General features: G+C 64.3%; 1 protein-coding gene across 1 annotated transcript in view; it reads left to right on the top strand.

Moving 5' to 3' along the window:
• The window catches only part of MCF2L (MCF.2 cell line derived transforming sequence like), a 148,093-nt gene that overhangs the window by 55,741 nt on the left and 69,650 nt on the right, over nt 1–22,702 (top strand). The gene's annotated exons all lie outside the window — the stretch shown is intronic.

The following is a 22,702-nucleotide window of genomic DNA, read 5'->3' as shown; positions in this document are numbered from 1 at the left end:
CTCAGCTGCACGGGCAGAATGGCATGTGTGCATGTGTGTCTGTGTGCATATGTGTGCTTGTGTGTCCATGTGTGTGTGACTGTGTGCATGTGTGTGAAAGCGTGACAGGAGCGTGAGGGAGTGTCACTGTCATGGTCGCCACAGCCAGCTCAGAGAAGAAACCAACTGAGGCCGCCCAGCAAGGAGGGAGGGGGCACCGCCTCGGTCGGTTCTGGGGGGGAGCTGGGGGCTCTCGGGGCTGCGCTGAGGGAGGAGTCCATGCTGGGGGCTGCAGGCCGCAGGGCATCGTGAAGGGCCAGATGCCGGGTCCAGGATGTGGACGCCGTGGGCTGCGGTGTGGACACCGGGCTGCGTTGCCTGTTTGCCCTGTGGGTGTGGCTGCTTCTGGCACTTTTCTGTTTATCTTCCTTGTTTGCTTTCTTCCCAGCAGGATGCAGCCGGCAGAGGAGTTGCTAAGTACCTCTGGGGTGCAGCCGGGAGGGAAGGGCACAGGTGGACACCTGCTGTCCCGGGGCGGGGGCTGGGCGGAGCACGTAGCCCTGTGCTGCAGGCCCCGGGCACGTGCGGGCACTGGGTGCGGGCGCCACCTCTCAGGTCCTGCTGAGCTCCTGGGCTCCGTGTGCCTCCGTTTGTCAGCCGTGGTGTCAGGTGTTCGGGACCCCAGCTGTCGGGAAAGCCACAGGAGCCACCCCCGATCGCGGGGAGATCCCCACGAGGGGCGTGGCCTGGTGCCATCACCGGGCTGGGGGCGGTAGTGTGGGGAAACCACTCGGAGAAGAGCCAGCGTCCCTGTGTCGAGCTCGGAACAGAATCCGCGTCTCCCTGGGCTGGGGCAGCCCTGTGGATGTGCCGGGGGCGGAGAGGCCTGGGGCCCCGCCTACTCCTTGTGAGTGGCAGCGATGGCCGGGACCTGGACGTCCAGTTGCTTGGCCCTGGCTGGGCATGGTGGGCCATGCAGGGCCCGTGTGTCCCAGGAAGTGGAGCCTGCACTGAGCTTGAACACACGTGGGCCCAGGAGCCCACGTCGTCTGCCGCGTGTGGCTGTGCCTGCTCTGGCCAGCCGGCCCCATCTCCTGAGAGACACACTCACCTGCAGACACGCTGTAGGGCTGTGTCACTCACTCCACGGGGAGAAAAGCTGACTCCTGACAAGGCGTCATGGAATGCCGGAAACCTTACGAGACGTGGCCAAGTGCTGGAGCCCTGATGGAGGCCGTGAGCCCCGTGCGTAGCTGACCATGCTCTCCCGTGTGGGCATGTGTGAGCCCCGTGTACAGCTGACCACACTCTCCCATGTGAGCATGCATGTGCCCTGTGTACAGCTGACCATGCTCTCCTGTGTGGGCACATGTGTGCCCCGTGTACAGCTGACCACACTCCTCTATATGGGCACGCGTGTGCCCTGTGTACAGCTGACCACGCTCTCCTGTGTGGGCCCACGTGTGCCCTGTGTGCAGCTGACCACATTCTCCCGTGTGGGCATGTGTGAGCCCTGTGTACAGCTGACCACACTCTCCCATGTGAGCATGCATGTGCCCTGTGTACAGCTGACCATGCTCTCCTGTGTGGGCATATGTGAGCCCTGTGTACAGCTGACCATGCTCTCCTGTGTGGGCACGCGTGAGCCCTGTGCGTAGCTGACCACATTCTTCTATGCGGGCCCGCGTGTGCCCTGTGTACAGCTGACCACACTCTCCCATATGGGCATGCGTGTGCCCTGTGTACAGCTGACCACACTCTCCCGTGTGAGCATGTGTGTGCCCTGTGTACAGCTGGCCATGCTCTCCCGTGTGAGCACGCGTGTACCCCGTGTACAGCTGACCACACTCTTCTATGCGGACCCGCGTGTGCCCTGTGTACAGCTGACCACGCTCTCCTGTGTGGGCCCACGTGTGCCCTATGTGCAGCTGACCACACTCTCCCATATGGGCATGCGTGTGCCCTGTGTACAGCTGACCACACTCTCCCATATGGGCACGCATGTGCCCTGTGTACAGCTAACCATGCTCTCCTGTGTGGGCACACCCGTGCCCCATGTGCAGCTGACCACGCTCTCCCGTGTGGGCATGCGTGTACACGGGGACGTCACTGTCACGTGTGACACACCGCCGGGCTCAGTCAGTGCCTGTCCCAGCATGGGACTTCTGTGCACAGGACGTCACTGTCACACGTGACATACCGCCGGGCTCACGTCAGTGCCTGTCCCAGCACAAGGGCCTCTGTGCACGGGGACGTCACCGTCACGTGTGACACACCGCCGGGCTCAGTCAGTCCCTGTCCCAGCACGAGGACACGTGTGTGTGGGGACGTCACTGTCACGCGTGACACACCGCCGGGCTCAGTCAGTGCTGATCTCAATGTCGAGGTCTGAACAAGTAAACAGAAGATAACGCGCCCCCTCTCCCGGGTGTGCTTGTCTCACACTAGGCCGCAGCGAGATTAGGCCCAGATTAGGCAGCGAGATTAGGGCCCAGCCCTGACGCCGTCCAAGTGTCCATGGGAGGAAACGGCCTCTCGGTCCTGGAGGGGCTGTGGGTCCCTGGTGAGAGGGCTTTCCGCCGAGGTGACGGTGACGGCTGCACCGTGGGCGTCGGGAGGCTGTGCGGAGGCTGCGCTGGCAGAGGCTGGAGGGGGACTGGTGATGTGGACAGGGGATGGTGGTGCAGGTGGGTGGGCGGGCGGGGGACGGAGAGTGGAGTGGTACAGGCGCCCGCCTCGGTGCCTGGTTCAGTGGTCGCGGTCAGTGGCGCCGTGGGCAGGGTCTGTCTCAAGTTCAGTCCCAAAGCCGGTGTGGGCAGAGGTGTGAGCTGAGGCTGTGGACTCCTCGGGTGGGAACCGGCTCCCAGCAGCCCGCAGTGCCATCCCAGAGACCAAAGCTCCGGCCACGGTGGAGCACAGGGGAGCAGGGGCCAGCAGGTGGGGGTCGTAGAGGGGCTGGGCGGGGCTTGGACTTGGGGGTGGACGGTGGTGCTGCTGGCGAGGATGGAGGTTGCTGGGGGGCCGGGAGCAGCACCCATCTGGGATGGGAGCGAAGCCTGGGGCGCCTGATGGTGACGTCACACACATGGTGAGTGGGACAGGTGTGGGCTGAAGTCGGGGCTGTGTGGGCGGCCAGGCCCTCGTGCAGCCGAGCATCGAGGCACGTCCCTGGCCCGGGCCTGGCTCCAGGGTCTCGGCACCACCGGTTTCAGACCCAGTCCACGTCCTCTGTTTCTGACGCAAACAAAGCTCCCGGCACACGGGCCGGGGAGGCGCTGGGTGGGGATGGCCACGCAGTGTCCTTTGCCTCAGGAAGTAAATGGAGTTGGGTGCACGGTCTCGGGGTAGGGGCCGCCCTGTGGGGTCACTGGTGCCTGCCCGGCCCTGTGCACCTGCTCAGCAGGAGTGGCACTGTGGTCGCCACACCGGGTGCACACCCTCTGGCGCCCTGCTCACTGTACCCCAGCCCCAGGGAAGGGAGTAGGCGACTTGCCGGGGGGCAGGGGCCAGGCCCGGCCTGAGGCCCTCTTGGTCCACCTGCCTCTGCACGGGAGCCCGAGGCCGGCTCCTGGGCGCTTTCTCTCAACACGGCCCAAGTGCTGCCCTGGGCCTCCCATGGTTCCAGACGGGTGTCAGCCAGGTCCACGCCTGGTGTCCCCCACAGCAGTTCCTGTTCCTACTGCGCAGCCCAGCCCTGTCCGGGGGCCACGCCCCCTGCCTGTCCTGAGGCCACCGACTTCCAATAAAACTCTAGTGCGAAGGTGGACAGGTTCATGAGGGGAGGGGGGGCGGGCGTTCAGCCTGGCGGTGACGACGCATGCCCACACCCCGTGGCGGGGGCCAGTGTTCGATCCCTGGCTCTGCGTCCTACCAGTGCACACCCTGGGTGGCGGCTCAAGCATTTGGGTTCCAGGACCTACGTAGGAGGCCTGGACCGAGTCCCGACTCCCAGCTCCGGTCCCCACCCAGCCCCGGCTGGTGCTGGCACTGGGGAAGTGAACCAGCAGAGAGGCGCTCCCTGTGTCTCTGTCTCTCCCCCACCCCACCCTGTCTGTCCCACTGCCTTCAAATCCATACAGAAACAATGAAAACAGGTTTCCGTGGAGGGGTTGAAGGTTTCAGCCCTGGCGCTGTCAGAGCCGGGCCTGCCCGCCCTCTGTGTGTGGACCAGACCAGACACGACCGTAAGGGTTTCCATGTGACACCTCGTGGGTGTTTCCATGACGTGAGATATTTGGGGAACAGCTTTAATGAGGGCACAGCCCCCGCCCCCGGGTCCACCCTCTGAGTCTCCTTCCGGGTGCACCTAGGAGGGTCCCACGGCCCAGGCTGGCCCCCAGGCCCTGGCGAGCCCCACGCGTCTCCTGCGTGCTGGCTGTGGGACGCCGTGCTGCTCCCGCGTCGCCTCCCTGCCCAGCCCCCCGCCTGGAGTCCTGCCTGCTCGCCATCTCCCACGCCTCACGGAACTGCTACACAAACCCCAGACACACCTGGCGGCCCCCACGCGGCTGCCCCGCCTCCACCCTCCCAGGTGCAGCCGAGCCCCAAGCTCCCAGCCTCCCTTTGCCAGACGGCAGCGAGCCCTTGGCCAACCCTGGGGTCGTCTCCCTGGGCTTCCCAGCTGGGGACACTGCGTCGGACCTTCGGGAACCGGGGTCCCGAGACGAGACCGCGGGCCCCGCCGGGGCGCAGTCCGAGTCCTGGCCCGGCAGATGCCTCTTGTGTTTCCAGGTTTGTGACGCGGAGGGGTGGGGGGGAGCAGGAGACCCGGCAACCCAAGACGCCCGACACCCCCACCCAGCTCTGCCTCCACAGCCCCGGGCCCAGTGCCCGGGAGCCACGGCACCCCCAGGGGCCGGCCGGCCACGCCCTTCACTTGCCCTGCGTTGGCACGTCCCCAGAGCTGGCGGTGAGGTTTGTGAAATGGGAGGGGAAGCTGCCCACTGTGTGGTTGCTCTGTGCCCGCTGGGCCCCCCGGCCCGGCTGTGGCACAGGGGAAGCTGGAGGGGCACGCACTGTTCCCCCAGCGGGGCTCTGGCTGGGTCACTGTGCGAGGCAGGGCCGTGTGCCTTTGCATTGTGTCCCCCTGGGCTCTGACCACAGTGGGGTGGCCGTGCTGTGTCGTGTCCCCGAGGCCACCATAGCTCCTCCCCCACCCACCGTGTGACTTTCCGGTCTCATCCTGTGTACATTCTACTCCTGTGACATTATTTATGTAATCTCCGTGTATCGCTGTGCGTAACCTCTGTGCATTTGTGTGTGCGACTGAGGGCAGTTGGATAAGACTCAACCAGTGGGCGGTAAGGGTCTCTGAGAAACAGACCAGGGCCCAGCGCGTCCTCGCTGCCCCTGCTTGGAGCCGTGTAGGCCTCAGACCAAAGACGGCACGAGCAGCTCCGGGCTGGAGCCGGGGCAGCCGGGAGTGGGTGTGACCGGTCACGGAGGGGAGGGCGGTTGCCGGAGCGAGTGTCGTGGGTTCTTTTCCTCAGCTTAGCGTAGAAATAAAAAGCGGGGAAACAATTTGCAAAGAGGCAGGAACTTTGATTGGCTGGTGACAGAGAAGGGTCTGGGCCGAGAGGAGCCCAGGGGGAGCGCCCAGCGGACGCCGGCCCTGAGGAAGGCGCCCGGGCTTCTAAGGCATTGCTGTGCGTTCACTGGGTCATCCTACCGGGGTGCCCATTGGACGGGGGTTCCACACGCATATGTTGATTGGCTTAGGCTCAAGGAGATAGCGGGGTCTCCTGGAGACTGTCTCCTTAGGGGTTCGGCCCCTCCTCTGCCAGCTCTGGTGGAAGACTGCACCCACCCAGGGGGTGAGATTTAAGGCCGCACGAGAAGCTGTCAGTGGGGAGGCGCCGGTGTGGAGACAGCTCTGCAGCCCCAGCCGGCAGCCTGCTCGTGCAGGACGTTCCACCTGCGTCTGCGGGGCCCACTGACCCCCAGCCCCACCGGACGGCCTCAGGTGGGAGCAGGGCACTGGGATCCCTGGACTCGGGGCCTCGGTGGACGACCGGGGCGGGGCCTGAGCCTCTGACTTTGTCCACCAAGCTGCCCGGGCCCTGGAGTTGGTCTGGAGTCTGGCTGGAGGGCCGTCTGTGGGCAGCTGGGAGGTTGTGCTTGTTCCTGGCTGATTTGAGAGCGAGCCCGTGTGCGGCAGAGCACTGCCATAGCCGCTGGTGCCCTCCTCCGATGCCTGCCTGGGGCCCAGGCCGGGAGCCGGGAGCCGGGAGCCGGGAGCCGGGAGCGCAGTCCAGGTCTCCCGTGTGGGTGGCAGGGGCCTCTCACAGAGCCTCGCTGCATGCAGCCTCCCGGGGTCTGCGCTGGCAGGCGGCTGAGCCAGGGACTGGGCCAGGGACTCCCACGTGGGACCTCATGTCGTCACAGGTCATTGACCAATAAAGCTGCATATCCTCAAGTGCCGGAGCGAGGGCGGGAGGGGGCCAGCGAGCCTGCAGAGCCGGCCTGGGTCTCTCGGGAGCCCTGAGTTCCTCTCTGCGTGGCGGCCGCGGGGGCCTCCCCCTTGGGCTTGGATTTCTTGCGGTCTCTGCCACGTTCTGCCCTCCGCCTGGTGTGGAGCGTGCGTGTCCCGGAGGAGCAGCCGTGGAACCGGCCCTGTTTGTGGGTTAGAAGGCTGGACACGAGCAAAGTCCCCCGAGCCGCCACACTGAAGGAGCAGACGACGTCCCCGGCGGGCTGCCCCCATGGGACTGCAGGCAGGCACCCTACCGGCCGTGGGGGCTCCTGAGCCAGGCCCCTGCCCGCCCTCGGGCCTGACACGTGCCCGCCCCTCCCCGAGACGTGGATGGAGCTCACTGAGCGTGTGAGCCTGGTTCCGCCCAGGGCATTGTCACCTGGGAGAGGTGGACTCCACGCTGCTTCAACAGCACTGGGGAGCGGGGGGCACAGTGGGCGCGGGGGCCCCTTGGGAAGCACCGCACAGGGACAGTGCCCAACCCCAGGGCACGGGTGCCAGCCTGGGGTCGAGGCCCCACCAGGGCCTGTGCGGACCCAGAGCAGCCAGGACACGTCCCCGGAGGCACACCTGCTCAGTGCATCTCTGGGCCTCTGTGGCCCCCGCCTGTGGTCACGCTCCGTGTCCCCCTGGGCTGTGCCTCGCGCTGTCCCTGCTGAGGAGGAAGGGGATGGGGAGCTGGTTGGGGGAGGGGCTGAGGTGGGTGAGGACCCCGCTGGGTGGGGTCTGTGGTCAGAGCCTCTCTCTTGCCCCCAGGAGGAGCCTGGCCCTGGGGTCTGAGGCCGCCCCCGACCCAGTCCTCTGTGCACTGAACCATGGGTCCACTCCCAGACCCCTGAGGGAGCGTTCTGTCCAATGGGCGGCCGGATGGATGGGGTGAGCAGGGGCGGTAGTGAGCCCAGCGCCATGCATGGTCCCTGAAGGAGCGCAGGTGCCCGTCTGCATCACAGGGCACGGTGGGGGTGGCGCCTTTCTCACAGATGCACCTGCTCGGGCGCAGACCCCTGAGTGCCGCGTACCCTGGGAGTGCTAGGTCTGTGTCACATGGGAACTTCCGAGTGATGAGGAGGGGCCAGGGAGACCCAGAAGAGGGAGTCGGGGGCCTGTAATGGAGACCTCTCCCTCTCAGACACGCGTGAGCATGTGCGCGCGCACACACACACACGTGGCACCTGTCGCTGTGCCTGTGCTTAAATCCTGGTGCCTGTTGTGTCTGGTCCTTGCTCACTGGGAACGTGTCTGCCGCCGTGTGGGTGCCGGGCGCTGGGGGCAGCCGTGGCCCCTGCGGTCTCTGTCCAGGTCAGCTGCTGCTGGCCTCGAGCAAGTTCCAGGAGACGGGTGTTTGGCAAGCGTTTGGGGTGTGACGTGCACACAGCGCCTGCGTGTGTGTTGAGTGTGGGGGTCGGAGGCTGGACAGGAGCAGAGGTGGGCCACACGGGGCTGTGAGGGGCTCACCTGCCCTCCGGGGCCCCATGCCTGCTGGCTGACGATGCAGGAGCCGAGCCGTGGGAGTGGCGGCAGCACCAAGACGGCTCACCTGGAAAACAGTCCAGCCAGGGCCAAGGCCAAGACAGGGGCCGCAGGGCCAGAGGCGGGTAAGGTCGAGGTGGCTGGGATGTGGGTGTGCCCCCAGGGCGTGGCCGGGGGGGAGGGGCAGGGAGGCACACAGGAGACCTGGAGCCTTCGAGGCCAGGGTTGCACCTGCCCAGCTGCCCTGGGCCACGCCTGAAGGGAAGACCCAGGCACAGGACGTCAGCCTCATGGGCACGGAGAGCCGAGAGCTGCCGAGGCGACGTCCACTTCCGCAGCTTGGTGGGTGGGGGAGGTCAGCTGCCCGATGGCCTTTTCAGAGGGGCTCGCGTGGAGACAAGCGTCTCGAGGCCACGAGACAGCGGGCCTTGGGTTTGCCAGGGATGCCCTTGGAGGCAGGCGTGCCAAGCCCAGCGTGGGTGCTTCACCTTCCTCGCCGTCTCGCTGGCTGGTAGACAGGCGTCTGAGGCACGGATGGTGTGAAACACACAGCCAGGGTCCTAGCAGGCTGCAGAGTTGGGATGGAGCCCCAGTAGCCGTGCCCCCAGCCCCAGGTTTCCCGAGGAAGGAGCAAGTGTCTGTGGCCTCCCTCTGCGGCCCGAGTCCCTGTGTGGACAAGCTAAAGTCCAGTCCCGAGAGCGGAGCCCATGCTGCATCCACACTGAGTGCCAGGATGGGGTTGCAAGGTGAGAGGCAGAGTGTGCAGGTGAGGGTCAGGGAGAGGGAGGCACTGGGGAGGCAGGGACATGGGGGACAGAGGGCCAGGGGGCTGGGAGATGGGGCGTAGGGGACTACAGGGAGACAGAGAGATGGGTACAGGGGCAGAGGGACAGGGAGAGGGACTGGGAGACAGGACAGGGGGACAGGGAGACAGAGAGATGGGTACGGGGCAGAGGACGGGGAGAGGGACTAGGGAACAGGACAGGGGGACAGGGAGACAGAGAGATGGTTACAGGGGCAGAGGGACGGGGAGAGGGACTGGGAGACAGGGACACAGGGGACAGTGGACCAGGGGACAGGGAGACAGAGATAGGTACGGGGCACAGGGACAGGAGAGAGTGGACTGGGGGACAGGGAACTGGGGGACAGGGAGACAGAGAAATGGGTACAGGGGCAGAGGGAAGGGGGAGAGAGACTGGGGGACAGGGACTTAGGGGACAGGAGACAGTGGACTGGGGGACAGGGAGACAGATAGGGACAGGGGAGAGGGACTGGGGGACAGGGACTTAGGGGACAGGGGACAGTGGACTGGGGATAGGGGGACAGGGAGACAGAGGTGGGTACAGAGCACAGGGATGGGAGAGAGTGGACTGGGGGACAGGGCACAGGGGGATGGGGAGACAGAAAGGTATGGGGCAGGGGGGCAGGGGCTGGGAGATGGGGCATAGGGGACTAGAGGACGGGGGACAGGGAGACAGAGAGACGGGTACAGGGCAGAGGGATGGAGGATAGGGGGCTGGGGCACAGGAACTTAGGGGACAGTGGACTAGGGGACAGGACTGGGGGGTGGGGAGACAGAGAGATGGGTATGGGGCAGAGGGACGGGGGATGGGGACTGGGGCACAGGAACTTAAAGGACAGGGGAGAGTGGACTAGGGGACAGGACTGGGGATAGAGAGACAGAGAGATGGTACGGGGCAGAGGGATGGGGATGGGGACTGAGACACAGGAACTTAGGGGACAGGGGAGAGTGGACTAGGGGACGGAACTGGAGGACGAGGAGACAGAGATTTGGGTACAAGGCAGAGGAGCAGGGGATGGGAGATGGAGGGCAGGGGACAGGGGAGAGGGTGCTGTCCCACAGGAGCCCAGAGCCTCCCCGGCTTCTCGGGTGGGGTTGACGCTGACACTGGAAATGACCTTTGTGTGGGACTTCAAGGGTGGATGTCAGCCCCTCGGGCTTCACCGCCCCCGTCCTTGACCAGCAGCCCCCTGTCCCCGAGGAGAGCCCCTGCCCCGAGCACAAAACCAAAAGCTGCATCTCTTTTTTTTTTTAAAGAACATCATGCGTTTAAGATATGCACATTTGGGAACGCGGCGATTCTTCCTCCCCACCTCCCTCCTGCCCACACTCCACCCTTCCTCCTCCTCCCTCTCCCATTCTCATTATCTTTTGCAAAGATCTATTTTCAGCTAATTTTATACTCATAAATTAACCCTACAGTAAGTAGAGAGTTTACCGAATAGTATGAAGGAAAAGAACAAAAACAAACAAGAAAAGCTTTGTTCCTCAACAGTGAAGACAAGGCTGGTAAAGTGTGTCACTTCTCCAGCTTGCCTGTAGGTGCTCCGTGGTTATCACAGGTCAGGGAGAACGTGTGGCGTCTGTCCCTCTGGGGCTGGCTTGTTTCACTAAGGGAGAACGTGTGGCGTCTGTCCCTCTGGGACTGGCTTAGTTCACTAAGGGAGAACGTGTGGCGTCTGTCCCTCTGGGACTGGCTTATTTCACTAAGGGAGAACGTGTGGCGTCTGTCCCTCTGGGGCTGGCTTAGTTCACTAAGTAGGACGTCTTCCGGAGTCATCCATTTGGTTGCGAAGGACAGGATTGTATCTTTTTTTACTGCTGTGTAGTGTTCCGTGGTGTACATATCCCATAATTTCTTTGCCCAGTCTTCAGTTGATGACATCTGGGTCGATTCCATGTCTCAGCTGTGTGAACAGAGCTGCAGTAAACATGGGCGTGCAGAGACCTCTCCCATGCTAATTTCCTTTCCCTCGGGTAAATTCCCAGGCGCAGGACGGCTGGGTCCTGCAGTAGGTCTATATCAGATTTCTGAGGTCTCCATACTGCCCCCAGTGGCTGTACCGGTTTGCACTCCCACCAACGGTGGACCAGGGGCCCTTTTCCCCCACATCCTTGCCACGATTTGCTGTTTGCTGATTTCTGTATGAGAGCCAGCCGTTATCACCGGGGTGAGGATCTGCATCTCAGTGCCCCATGCCCGGCAGCTGGAAGCCCCGTCCTGGGCAGGCAGACTCCCGGTGCCAGGGGACAGATCCCCTCCTGGCCCTGTTGTGTTTTCGGAGTTCTTGCACCCCTGGGGGGGTCCTGAAATCCGATTCCTGCTGTGCATGACCCCTGTGCCCCGTGGGCAGGCAGATGGAGACAGCAGGTGTAGCTGCCCCTGGGTGTGGCTGTCACTGGGGCAGAGGCCCTGACCCTCCACTGGGCCGGTCCTCCCTGTGTCCCCAGGGCTGCCAAGTGGACAGGACTTCAGCCGTGCGTGGGGCTCCTGCGGCTCAGGTCCCTGTGTCCCCAGGGCTGGCTCCTGGATGGCTGAGCGCACGCACACAGGGCCCCTGCAGGGAGGGTTCAGACAGGCGACACAGGGAGCTTGGAGCTAGCGGCCGGCAAGGGCTGAGCTGCCACCAGGATCGCAACAGTTAAGTCGCCGGCAGCAGGATGAGTGAGCTCCTTAATCAGGCACATCACACGGAGGCCGAGGGAGGGGCAGTGGCCACGGCCACCGCGGTGCGAGGCCAGCTTTGCGCAGCAGCCCAGGAAGGTGTGGGGTCCCCACGCGCAGCCCAAGATGGAGCTCTGCCGCCTTCCTTTGTGTGTCCCTGCCGGGCGTTCCGGGAAACGGGCCGCTGGCTCCTGAGCGGCGCCGGCCCTGGCAGCATGACCTTAAGCCTGGTCTCCCTGCTGTGCCAGGACCTCACGGCCCTCTGGCTGCTGCTGAAGACCAGCACAGGTGCGTCGGGCGCCGGGGCAGCATTACGGGCGTGACGTGCGCGGGCACACGGGGGTCGGCGGGGCGGGGGCTGCTCAGGCCCTGTCAGCGCAGCCGGGCTGTGGACACTGCACTCGCTCTGCCTGGGGGCTGGAGCCTCAGAGCGGCTGGGGCTGTGCTGGCCGCGTTAGGGACAGTCTGGAGTGGGGGTGCCTGAGGGCTGCCCGGTCCCGCTGCCCCGGCTGTCCCTTTGGGCACACAGGCCGTGTGTGCCTCTGGACACAGGTGACAGTGGCGGCGTCATCGCCAAGGCTGGGAATCAGAGCTGTCATCGGGCTCCTTTGTCCAGGACCCACACAGGCCGTGCCCTGGTGGTGAACGAGGGACGCAGCAGAGGCTGTGGGTGAAGGGGCTGCAGCCCCTCCCCTGTGGGGACGCCCAGCTAGCTCTGTCCTTGCAGCTGGCCTGGGACCCTGGGGCTGGGGCCACAGGACTACAATGCCTTAGGTGGTCAGGGAGCTGGCCAGCTTCTGGCTGTGTCACAAGTGCTCCGGATTGCGCTGCCCAGTGCTGACAGTGGGGTATTAGAGGAGGGGGGATGCTGAGAGAGGAGGGGGTGGGGCTGAGAGAGGAGGGGGCGGGGCTGAGAGGAGGGGAGGGTGCTGAGAGAGAGGAGGGGGCTGAGAGGAGGGGGCGGGGCTGAGGAGGGGGCGGGGCTGAGAGAGGAGGGGCGGGGCTGAGAGAGGAGGGGGTGGGGCTGAGAGGAGGGGAGGGGGCTGAGAGAGGAGGGGGCGGGGCTGAGAGAGGAGGGGGCAGGGCTGAGAGAGAGGATGGCCTGGGCTTCCTGGGTCATGTCTAAGACCTGCAAGGATGCATAGTTTCAAGTAATTTGTCATAATACATTTTTCCTGTGTGTCCTGCCAAATATTGATGAATAATTCATAAAATAAGTATTTTTGTGAATTTCAGTGAATCGAACAAGAGCTATCAGTGGCAGCAATTAAGCATCTACATTGTCTACTATTTTATTTTTTAAAAACATTCATTCATTTGAAAGGCAAGTGGCAAAGAGTAAGACAGAGAGAGAGAGAGGGAGAATGGATCTTCCATCTCCTGGTTCAACCCCAGATGGTGGCCAGAACAGCCAGAGCTAGGGCCAGGCTGAAACCTGATGCCAGCAGCCAGGCGCTCCATTCAGGTCACCCACAGGCCCGGGCACTTGGGACAGAATCCGCTGCCTTCCCGGCACAATAGCAGAGAGCTGGGCCAGAAGCTGGGTACCCAGGCCTCGAACCTCCAATCCACCAATGATGACAGCGTCATAGGCAGGGCTGAACAGCTGAGCAACGTGCCAGCACCCAGTGTAACTGTGATGGAGGAGGTGAGGTGAGGGCTCTCAGGGTGATGGAGGAGGTGAGGTGAGGGCTCTCGGGTGATGGAGGTGGTGAGGTGAGGGCCCTCAGGTGATGGAGGTGATGAGGTGAGGGCTCTCAGGGTGATGGAGGAGGTGAGATGAGGGCTCTCAGGTGATGGAGGAGGTGAGGTGAGGGCTCTCAGGGTGATGGAGGAGGTGAGGTGAGGGCTCTCGGGTGATGGAGGAGGTGAGGTGAGGGCTCTCAGGTGATGGAGGAGGTGAGGTGAGGGCTCTCAGGTGAGGGAGGAGGTGAGGTGAGGGCTCAGGGTGATGGAGCTGATGAGGTGAGGGCTCTCAGGTGATGGAGGAGGTGAGGTGAGGGCTCAGGGTGATGGAGGAGGTGAGGTGAGGGCTCTCAGGGTGATGGAGGTGATGAGGTGAGGGCTCTCGGGTGATGGAGGAGGTGAGGTGAGGACTCTCAGGTGATGGAGGAGGTGAGGTGAGGGCTCAGGGTGATGGAGGAGGTGAGGTGAGGGCTCTCGGGTGATGGAGGAGGTGAGGTGAGGACTCTCGGGTGATGGAGGAGGTGAGGTGAGGGCTCCTTCAGGGTGATGGAGGAGGTGAGGTGAGGGTTCTCAGGGTGATGGAGGAGGTGAGGTGAGGACTCTCGGGTGATGGAGGAGGTGAGGTGAGGGTTCTCAGGGTGATGGAGGAGGTGAGGTGAGGGCTCTCAGGGTGATGGAGGAGGTGAGGTGAGGACTCTCGGGTGATGGAGGAGGTGAGGTGAGGGCTCCTTCAGGGTGATGGAGGAGGTGAGGTGAGGGCTCTCAGGGTGATGGAGGAGGTGAGGTGAGGGCTCTCAGGGTGATGGAGGAGGTGAGGTGAGGGCTCCTTCAGGGTGATGGAGGAGGTGAGGTGAGGGCTCTCAGGGTGATGGAGGAGGTGAGGTGAGGGCTCCTTCAGGGTGATGGAGGAGGTGAGGTGAGGGCTCTCAGGGTGATGGAGGAGGTGAGGTGAGGGCTCCTTCAGGGTGATGGAGGAGGTGAGGTGAGGGCTGTTAGGTGAAGGAGGAGGTGAGGTGAGGGCTCTCAGGGTGATGGAGGTGATGAGGTGAGGGCTCTCAGGGTGATGGAGGACGTGAGGTGAGGGCTCTCAGGTGATGGAGGTGGTGAGGTGAGGGCTCTCAGGTGATGGAGGAGGTGAGGTGAGGGCTCTCAGGTGATGGAGGAGGTGAGGTGAGGGCTCTCAGAGTGATGGAGGAGGTGAGGTGAGGGCTCAGGGTGATGGAGGAGGTGAGGTGAGGGCTCTCAGGTGAAGGAGGAGGTGAGGCGAGGGCTCCTTCAGGGTGGTGGAGGAGGTGAGGTGAGGGCTCTCAGGTGACGGAGGAGGTGAGGTGAGGGCTCTCAGGTGACGGAGGAGGTGAGGTGAGTGTTCAGGGTGATGGAGGTGAAGCAGTAGGTGTCCCCAGCGATGCAGGTTCTTGTGTGTTCATTCGGATTTGGCTGCCATTGTATCACATGCAGCTGGAACCACTCTGCCTGGGCGGGGAAGGTGTCCTACTTCGTATCTCCCATCAGTGCCCGAGTGGCCGTGCTCTGAGCCCCCCGCCACCAGTCTGTGAGGGTTCCTTCTCTCGGTCACGGGCTCGGTCAGGTTCTTGCCAAGACCGCCCCCGCAGCCGCTGGTTCTGAAGCTTCCATGGTGTGGCACCCTAGGTGTGGCAGGTGTTACGACGTTGAAGTTGGGCACAGTCGGATGCTAACAGCTGCAGCCTTAATCCTGCAGCAGTTACGAGAGTTTTCTGTAGTGAAAGTTATTTATCCTGTAGTAAAAGTCACTTCAAGCTTGGGCGCTGATTCTCTTGGGAACCTGCTAGCAGAATATTTTCAGAGCGTTCTGGCCGTGGGTACTGGAACCTGGGCTGCCAGGCTGCGGGGGCGGGGGGGTGGCGCTGAGCCCTGCCCTGCATCTGGAAAGGGGAGTCCTGGGAAGTACGTGACATCTGCGGGGACCTTTTGCCATTCTGGGACCACCTGCCTTTAGGCGTGGCCCTAACTGATGACCCGGATGTCTGGTTGTCCAGAACCACGTTCTGGTTTTAATCCCTCGAACTTGCCCTCTGCACACCCCGGCGTTTACCAGCGTGGATTCCTGAGGCACATGGCCACTTGCTGTCACTCAGGGCAGCGTCCCCTGCGGGCTGCCTCCTGCCCCAGAGGAGCTGTGGGAGTTACGCAGACGCTGTGCCGTTCCTGGGGACGCGGCTGGCGAGGCTGTCTCCAGTGCACTGCACAGCGCCAGGGGCGGGCCCTTCCCTGTGCTTTCTGTGATCGGTCAGCACCTGCCGTGTACCTGGAGGGCTCCACCCCAGACAGGTGCCGTGGGCAGGAGAGGGAGGCGGGGAACAGGCAGCCCCGAGGCTGGGCGGAGCTGGTTCTTCTAAGCACTGATCTCACCCTGGGGCCACGCCCCCCATCTGTGCCGCTAACCAGATTAACGAGGCCCAGGACCCGTGACCTGCCAGGGGCGGGGCGGGGGGTGCCTGCAGCCCCTCCTGGAGCAGATGGGAGCGCCTGCCTGGCCGCCCCACCCCTCACGCGGGCTCGTGGAACTCGCGCCGACTGCCTTGCTCGTAATTGTCTTTATTTCAGATTGATGAGTCATCTTTTTAGAATGGGTAAGAAAAAGCCATCAGAAAAACCCCTTTTGTGTCAAAATGGCAGTGGGCCCCTGTGGGGTGCAGGCTGTGTGTGTCTGTGACGTGTCTGTGTGTGAAATGCCTGCCTGGGTGTGTGTGAGGGCGTGTCTATGTGAGCAACTGTGCGTGTGTATACATGTGCTGTGTGTAAATGTGGGTATGATGGTGAGCGTGTGTCTGCTGTGTGAGGGCGGCCATGTCTGACATGTGTGGCGTGTGTGCACGTGAGTGTGATGTAGGTGAGTTTGTAAGTGATGCCTGCATATGTGAGAGTGCCTGTATGTGTGCGAGGTTGGTATGTGTGGCATGTGTGCATGGGAGTACATGTGTGCACGTGTGGTGTAGATGAGTGTGTAAGTCATGTCTGCACATGTGAGTATGCCCACATGTGTGTGAGATTGGTATGTGTGGCGTGTGTGCATGGGAGTACATGTGTGCACGTGTGATGTAGATGAGTGTGTAAGTCATGTCTACACATGTGAGTATGCCCACATGTGTGTGAGATTGATATGTGTGGCGTGTGTGCATGGGAGTACATGTGTGCACATGTGATGTCTGGGCACATGAGAGTGCCTGTATGTGTATGTGACTGATATGTGTTGTGTGTGTGTATGTGATGTAGGTGAGTGTGTAAGTCATGGCCGCACATGTGCTTGTATCTGTGTGAGTGGTGTGTGTGTGACAGGTGGCATGTGCAAGTGTGCATGTGTGAGTAGGTGAGAGCATGTGTGTGCGTACATGTGACCCCTGCATGTGTGTCCGTGCATGTATGACTATAGCGAGCCCGTGCGTGTTCTCATTCTGCTATGGCCGTGTCTGTCCTGGGAGGGTCGGCCGAGGGGCTGGCGCTGTAGGACTCCCACACCACGGGATCCTCGGCCCAGATGGGGCCTCCTGCAGGCCGGGAGGGTACACACAGGAGGCCACAGAACCAGGCGTGAGTCCCAGCTGGCCGAGGAGTTTCCTGGCATGTCCCTGATGTGTGGCGGGCGGGTGTCACTCGGAGCCACCGTGCTGTGCCACGACCCCAGACCGCAGCGTGGCCTTCGGAGCAGGGTCCCGCTGGTTTGGGCTGCGGAGAGTGGGACTCAGTCGCCCCATGGTTGCAGCTGAGTCACTGCCCCCAGGCCCCCTCCTGGCTTCCGCTCCTCAGGAGTCGGGTGCCCGGAGTTCTGTGCAGCCCCGGACTCCTACATGGCCCTCGTGAGCCCCTGGGCATCCCTGGTCGGCTCCGCAGCTGTCTTGGCCCCACATCTCCGTGGGTGCTGGAGACGGTGATCTCTCCTGTTGGGGGCAGTGAGGCAGTGTCCAGTCTGAACCCTGCCCCCATCCCTGCTGGGTGTCCACTCCCTGACCAGGCGCAGCCCTGCCTGCACCCACTGGGCCAGGGCTGTGGTCCCATCACCGGTGCGTGGAACACAGACCCCACGCTGCAGGATGGCGGCTTCTCCTAACGGCATGCACCACAGGGAGAGCAGAGCCTGTGCCATCCCTGGGGCCCGGGACGCAAACACACAGACCCTCCCCCTCTCCCCCACCCCGCAGGGCAGAGGCTCCAACTTCTGTATGGAGCCGCTTCTTCTCCAGCGACCTCACCGAGCTAGCCGGGTTCCCTGGCACAGGGGCCCCCGGGAGGAAGCTGGAACCAGCGGAAACAGGGCTCTCGCCCTCGGGCCATCAGGGGTGTTTGGCCGTGCACAGTGGCCGGTGGTACCGCCCCCGCTCTGTGCAGAGCCACCTGCCCACAGGCTTCCCTGGGCCATTTTTTCTGGGCCCAGGGCCGGTCCTGGTGCCCTGTTCTGGGCCAGGGCTTCTCCTGGTGCCCTGTGCTGGGCCCGGGGCCGGTCCTGGTGCCCTGTTCTGGGCCCATGGCTGGTCCTGGTGCCCTGTTCTGGGCCCGGGCTGCTCCTGGTGTCCTGTTCTGGGCCCGGGCTGCTCCTGGTGCCCTGTCCTGGGCCGGGGTCTGATCCTAGTGCCATGTCCTGGGCCCGGGGCTGGTCCTGGTGCCCTGTTCTGGGCCCGGGCCACTCCTGGTGCCCTGTCCTGGGCCCGGGGCTGGTCCTGGTGCCCTGTCCTGGGCCCGGGGCTGGTCCTGGTGCCCTGTCCTGGGCCCGGGGCCGGTCCTGGTGCCCTGTTCTGGGCCCATGGCTGGTCCTGGTGCCCTGTTCTGGGCCCGGGCTGCTCCTGGTGTCCTGTTCTGGGCCCGGGCTGCTCCTGGTGCCCTGTCCTGGGCCGGGGTCTGATCCTAGTGCCATGTCCTGGGCCCGGGGCTGGTCCTGGTGCCCTGTTCTGGGCCCGGGCCACTCCTGGTGCCCTGTCCTGGGCCCGGGCCACTCCTGGTGCCCTGTCCTGGGCCCGGGGCTGGTCCTGGTGCCCTGTTCTGGGCCCGGGCTGCTCCTGGTGCCCTGTTCTGGGCCCGGGCTGCTCCTGGTGCCCTGTCCTGGGCCGGGGTCTGATCCTAGTGCCATGTCCTGGGCCCGGGGCTGGTCCTGGTGCCCTGTTCTGGGCCCGGGCCACTCCTGGTGCCCTGTCCTGGGCCCGGGGCTGGTCCTGGTGCCCTGTCCTGGGCCCGGGGCCGGTCCTGGTGCCCTGTTCTGGGCCCATGGCTGGTCCTGGTGCCCTGTTCTGGGCCCGGGCTGCTCCTGGTGTCCTGTTCTGGGCCCGGGCTGCTCCTGGTGCCCTGTCCTGGGCCGGGGTCTGATCCTAGTGCCATGTCCTGGGCCCGGGGCTGGTCCTGGTGCCCTGTTCTGGGCCCGGGCCACTCCTGGTGCCCTGTCCTGGGCCCGGGGCTGGTCCTGGTGCCCTGTCCTGGGCCCGGGGCTGGTCCTGGTGCCCTGTTCTGGGCCCGGGGCCGGTCCTGGTGCCCTATTCTGGGCCCGGGCTGCTCCTGGTGCCCTGTTCTGGGCCCGGGGCCGGTCCTGGTGCCCTGTTCTGGGCCCGGGGCTGCTCCTGGTGCCCTGTTCTGGGCCCGGGCTGGTCCTGGTGCCCTGTTCTGGGCCCATGGCTGCTCCTGGTGCCCTGTTCTGGGCCCGGGCTGCTCCTGGTGCCCTGTCCTGGGCCCGGGGCTGCTCCTGGTGCCCTGTTCTGGGCCCGGGCTGATCCTGGTGCCCTGTCCTGGGCCGGGGTCTGATCCTAGTGCCCTGTTCTGGGCCCGGGCCGCTCCTGGTGCCCTGGCCTGGGCCTTTCCTTTGCTGCTGGGCTTGTCCTTGCGGAATGGAGTGCACAGCTCCTGGGCAGAGTGGCCCCTCCTGGCCCTGCCCTGCTGCTCTGTGACCTCAGCGGCCACTGGTCTCTCCTGAGCCTTTGCATGGCTGCAGGACACCTGTGTAGGTGGCGCCCAGCCCGGGCCTGCCAGGGCCACGTGCCCACCTGATCCGAAGTGTCCAGCGTGGTGACGGCCTGGCAGAGGTGTGAACGGGACTTGTTAGTAATAAACCAGCCCGGGCGCCTGTTCTCAGAATTCCCACGTGGGTCCACACAGCTGTCCCCGCACCTCCAGTGAGACCTCGTGATACCTGTGCACTGCCTGCTCCTCACGCCACAGGGTCCTGATGTGCCTGGCGGACCCCAGCATGTGTCCCTGGGTCAGCCGTGCCCACCCCAGCTGCCCTCGGCACTGTAGACCTGGTATGCGCAGCAACACGTGGCGTAAATTCAGGCCCCTGTGGGCTCCCTGGCTGACGCTGCCTCTCCCTGGCCTCTTGTGCCTGTCTCCTGGCAGGTCACCCCCAAGTGTCAGTGCATGGCCTCTGCCCCAGAGAGGCCCAGCCCCACTCCCAGCCTCCTCTGCCCTCATGTGGGCAGGGGCCACGCCAGCTGGCCGACCACCGGGTATCGGCACCTGGTTCAATCTCCGTGCCAGCTCCCTCTGCAGTGGGGCCTGGAGGGGTCTCCACTGTTCTCTCTGACCCTAAACAGACACTGCTTCTGGCGTCCCAAGAGCCGCGCACTGAGGGAGGTATGGTCCTGGCATCCCCAGGTCTCCCACGCGCAGCCACAAGAGCTTCTTCCACAGATGCCCCCCACCCCCATCCCTTGGTGGCCGGGCCCCCCGCACTTCCCTTCCACTCCGATGGTCACGTCCACACTCCTGTGCCCCTGGATCCCTCAGTTGGCATCCCTGTCGGCGGGCTGATGGCTGTGGCCCTGACTGCTAGGTGCCGGGCCTCAGCCCTGCGCTGCCTGGGAGCCTGGGGAGCCGGGACTGCTTCGGTTCTGCCGCTCAGGGCGTGCATGGTGCCGGCAGCCGAGGGCACGGGGCGGCTGCTGGGTGGGACATCAAGAGGGCTTTCTGGGCGCGGGAGCTGCGTCAGAGGAGGCCCTGGCTCACTGCTCTCCCCGTGGAGGTTTGCGTCGAGGCTGTCAGAGGAGTGGGCTCCGCACCACAGCCCCGTTGAAGCTGTCACGCCCGTGGGGCGAGTTCAGGAGAAGCTGCTCTGAGAGTGGGGGTTGGCAGGGGTGGGGCTCCTGGGCGTCCCCCGCATGCAGCGCTGGGCTGGCCGTGTCCAGGCACCCACGGGAAGCTGCTGGCCCTGGCAACGGGGTCCTACGGGTCCTGCCTGCTCCAGGGCAGCTGTGCACGAAGCCTCTGACCTTCACCCGTGGTTCAGAGAGGGCAGGCAGGCTGCCCCGGGTTACTCAGCCCAGGAGGGCTGTGGCAGGGTGCGGCCTGGCACCTGTCTCTCACGGGGCAGCTCTTGGCAAACTTTCGCGCGGTGATGCTGAGGTCCAGAAGAGTCGCACGCACCATTGGAAATCGCGGCTTGGGGGCCCCGGGTTGTGCCATTTCCTCTGGGCCTGCACAGAGAGAGTTTGCGGAGAGAAAGCTGCTTGCGGGAGTGCAAATTAGCTGTGGGGAACTGGGGGGTCCCCAACAAGCCAGCCGCCGTCCAGTCCAGCAGCCCCGCTCTGGGCACACATCCCAGCGGTGAGCCAGGGGTTCTGCACCCCCAGCTCCTAGGCAGCTCGGGAGTGGGCTCCACCAAGTCCCTCAGCAGGTGGACCCAGGAGAACATGGCGCAGGTGCACAGTGGGATGCCACGCAGCCCCAGAAAGAAGGAAATCCAGTCGCTTGCCTCAGCCTGGGCGGAGCTGAAGGTTCCGTGTTACATGAAACGTGTCAGACACGGAAGACAAACACCAGCTGCTCCCGCTGTGTGTGCACAGGCTGACGGGAACCGCACAGTGGCTGAGCACGTGGCGTTGGCTTCCGGGGCTGGGGGGGACAGGCGCAGGTCCCGGGGCGAGGAGAGCTGCAGGTGTGCAGACACTGCGGGCCTCTCCTGTGCTCGGGCGTACATCTTAAGTGTTGCAACCACGCCGAAAGTGGTGGTGGCCGCGTGGATCAGCTTCCTCGTGGCCACGGTTTCCCTGTGGAGGTGTGAATTGGAGCATCACGCTGTAGGGCGTGGGTGCCTGTGATTTTTGTCCATCTCAGCGAGGTGGGAAGAGCACCAGGCAGTCAAGGTCAGGAAGCAGCCAGCCCAGCTGAGGGCACGGGCGAGACAAGGGCACGGGGCAGGGCTCCCTGGATGGCGCTGTGCACTCGCAGTTGCCATGGTCTCCTGTTGCTGGGGGAAGCCCTGGTGCACCCAGACCTCCCCCCACAAGGCACCTCTGCCCCCATGGCAGGGGTCACACACCCACCAGTGGGGACACGGCCATTCGCAGGGGACCAAGTCCTCCCAGCCCCTGCACATCGCTCCCCGTGCCCCTTCCCGTGACGGGTGGGGCTGAGGCTCCAGGCCGCAGTCAGTGACTGGGCTTCGGGACAAAGGGCCAAGGGAAGTGTGGGGACCCAGACGGTAGGAGGGCTCAGCCCAAGGTGGTCACCTGTTCCTGTTCCCACTGCAGGCCCGGCAAATGTTCCCAGGGTGTACCCAGCCCTTGGTCCGGCAGTCATCCACCCATGCAGGGCTGGTGTGTCCCCTGCTAGCAGGGGAGGGGCTGGGGACTGGCTGTGTGAGCCCTCAGCTTCCACAGAGAAGAACAGGCATCAGTGGGAGGTTGGGCGGAGCAGAGTGTAGAATGGGGGTGGGCTGGGGGCCACGGGGAGAGGGAGTGATGGAGGCAGGGAGACAGACGGATGGAAGCAGGGAGACAGAGGCAGGAAGACAGACAGACAGACACAGGGAGACAGAGACAGACGGAGACAGAAGACAGACAGGTGGAGACAGGGAGACAGACGGAGACAGGGAGACAGACAGACGGAGGCAGGGAGACAGACAGATGGAAGCAGGGAGACAGACATGGAGACAGGAGACAGAGACAGACGGAGACAGGGAGACAGACAGACGGAGGCAGAGAGACAGACATGGAGACAGAAGACAGACGGAGGCAGGGAGACAGACGGAGGCAGGGAGACAGGCAGAGGCAGGGAGACGTGTGCATCTGCAGGCGTGGCCAGGCCTGCGTGACTCTGCAGGGCCTGTGCCACGTGCGTCGCTCCTGTAGGGCACACTGACTGCCCTACCCACTTAGCTGCTCGGCTGCCCCTGTGCAGTGAACGCCCTGAGCAGCTGTGCGCCACGCCTGCCAACACCCAGAGCCCAGGAAGGACAGCTGGTGTCCAGCCCCAAGGGCAGGCCCAGGTCCCTCTGGGGTGGGAGTCAGGGAGGCGGCCGGAGTCAGCGGCACGGCAGGGTGGAGGGGAGGAGCCTCAGAGCAGTAGCAGGCTTGGGGTCGCCTGTCAAGGACCTGACTCAGCCCCAGCCTCAGCAGCAGTGTCCCTGGACAGCGGTCACGTCCAGCATGGGGATGATGGACGGAAAATGCCAGGTGCATTTGGTGACTGTTGGCGACTGTGTGCTGGGAGGGAGCACCAGGCCTCCCGGTGACCCCCACGCTGGCCTGCACTGGGGACCGCGGGCCAGTGGGGAGGCTGCCCTGGGGAGTGTGGGCTGGAGTCCACACCCTCTGGAGGGGCTCTGGACCCTGGTGTGCACGCCTCACCGCACAGATCACACAGACCCCCGTGCTGGCCGAGCCGGCGCCCA

Source organism: Lepus europaeus, chromosome 6 (genome assembly GCF_033115175.1).
Source record: "Lepus europaeus isolate LE1 chromosome 6, mLepTim1.pri, whole genome shotgun sequence".
Lineage (NCBI taxonomy): Eukaryota > Metazoa > Chordata > Mammalia > Lagomorpha > Leporidae > Lepus > Lepus europaeus.
This window is presented reverse-complemented; position numbering and strand designations above follow the sequence as displayed.